The sequence below is a fragment of the Muscardinus avellanarius genome, assembly GCF_963383645.1.
Source record: "Muscardinus avellanarius genome assembly, chromosome: X".
Lineage (NCBI taxonomy): Eukaryota > Metazoa > Chordata > Mammalia > Rodentia > Gliridae > Muscardinus > Muscardinus avellanarius.
Window position 1 is genome coordinate 65,518,681 of NC_137792.1, and position 2,020 is coordinate 65,520,700.

The following is a 2,020-nucleotide window of genomic DNA, read 5'->3' on the forward strand; positions in this document are numbered from 1 at the left end:
TTAGTTATGGCATACATACTTTATGAATCTAGAAAATAATTATGAAAGTGCGGTAGACCTATACATGTGTGCTATCATGGAAAGATCTTGCACTCACTTTACTAAGTGACAAGGTTAGTGATTGGTCAGCATGTACATTATTACCATGTATGTTAAAATAAACATATTTATATGATGCATAAATCTATGGAATAGTCTAGAATAAGCTTTAAAGTCACGCATAGCAGAAAATCTATGGTTATCTTCAAGAAGAATGAGTGCTGAATATTGGAAGAACTTTGTAAAAGCAAAAAATGGGGATTGATTTGTATTTTTGGAATATTTGTAGCAAGAATCAATAATTTACTACCTCTGTAAAATATTTAACTAAGCCTAAAAGCAGGAATAGAAGTTGTATATTAATCAGTTCAAGAAACTGGTGGCTGATATGAATTACAAAACCTGAAATCCAAATGGCTTAAAGCAAAAGATTATTTTTGTGCACATAAATTTTGATATTGTTTGTCAGAGTCCTCTGTTTTGGTATACCCAGGGACACAAGATGGTTTCCTGTTTAGCTCCTTTATTTCTACTTGGGGTCACCATGTTTGCTGCTGAATGGAAGAGGAAGAACACTGAATCCTTCCTAATTGCAGGCAGGCAAAGAGCCCAGAAAGGAGAGGAAGAGAGCATGTGGATGAGTACTTTTAGTTTTCTCATAGACTTTCAAAGTAGTAGGTTCTCAATAAATTTAAAGTAACTATTAGCTGGGCATGGTGGCGCATGCTTGTAATCTCTGTGCTTGGGAGGTGGAGACAGGAGGACCGCACTAGTTCAAAGCCAGCCTTGGTGCCTTAAGAGACCCTGTTTCCAAATAAAAATATAAAAAATAGGTCTGGGAGTGTAGCCCAGAGGTAGAAGGGTTTCCAAAAACCCCGGTATCACCAAAAATAAAATTTAAAATAATAATAAAATAAAAAATAAAGTAACTATTATAATTTCTTATAATGACATCTTCTTTTGGTGAAGAGTTTCTGAAAAGACAAGGTTTACCTTGAAATTCAGAAACTTGTCCCTCTGTCACTATGTGGCAGTTGCTTTCACATACATGATAGCCCTCAAAGAATCTTTTAAGTCTTGTCAAGAGAATGCACCCTTCTTTGCTCAATAGTACTTTTCTATACTGCTCTCTGAAATAACCTGTATAATTTGGCAGGCTGAAAGCATTTTCTTTCTTATGACACACGATCAAAATCTTAAGTTATGAGCCTGTTACCCTCCACATAAATAAACACTACAAATAACTTTTCAGGTGCCTTTTGGTATATAACAAAGCAGGATTTTTCTGTGATACAGGTACACAGATGAGAAATGGGAGGATTCTTGTCTCAGTTTAGTCTGTTATATAAAGATTCCATGGAATGTATGGCTTAAAAACCAGAAATGTATTTCTCACAATTCTGAAAGTTGGGGCAAATTCAATATGAAAGTGCCAGTAGATAAGGTTTTGGTGAGGCCTCCCTACCTGATTTGTGGATGGCCATATCCTCACTGTATCCTCACCTAGTAAGGGAAGGAGAGAGAAAAACTCTTTCATCTTTCTTTTTTTATACTGTCTTCATTGGGGCTTAACCCTCATGACTACATCTAAACCTAATTGTGTGTGTGTGTGTGTGTGTGTGTGTGTGCGCGCTCGTAAAGTTTTCGGGGTGGAACTCATGGGCTTTTCGACCTCCGGGCTATACTCCCAGACCCATTTTTATGTTGAGAGTCTAACGAAGTAGCTGGCCTTTTTTTTTTTTTTTTTTTTTTTTTTTTTTTTTTTTTTTGATGGTACTGGGGTTCCTGGAAGCCCTTCTACCTCCGGTATACACTCCCACGGGCTACACTCCCAGACCTATTTTTAACATATTATGTGGAAACAGAATCTCTTAAGCCAGCAAGGCTGGCTCTGAACAGCGCGATCCTCCTGTCTCCGCCTCCCAAGTGCGGGGATTACAAATGTGCGCCACCACGCCTGGCTGAGGCTGGCTTTGAACCT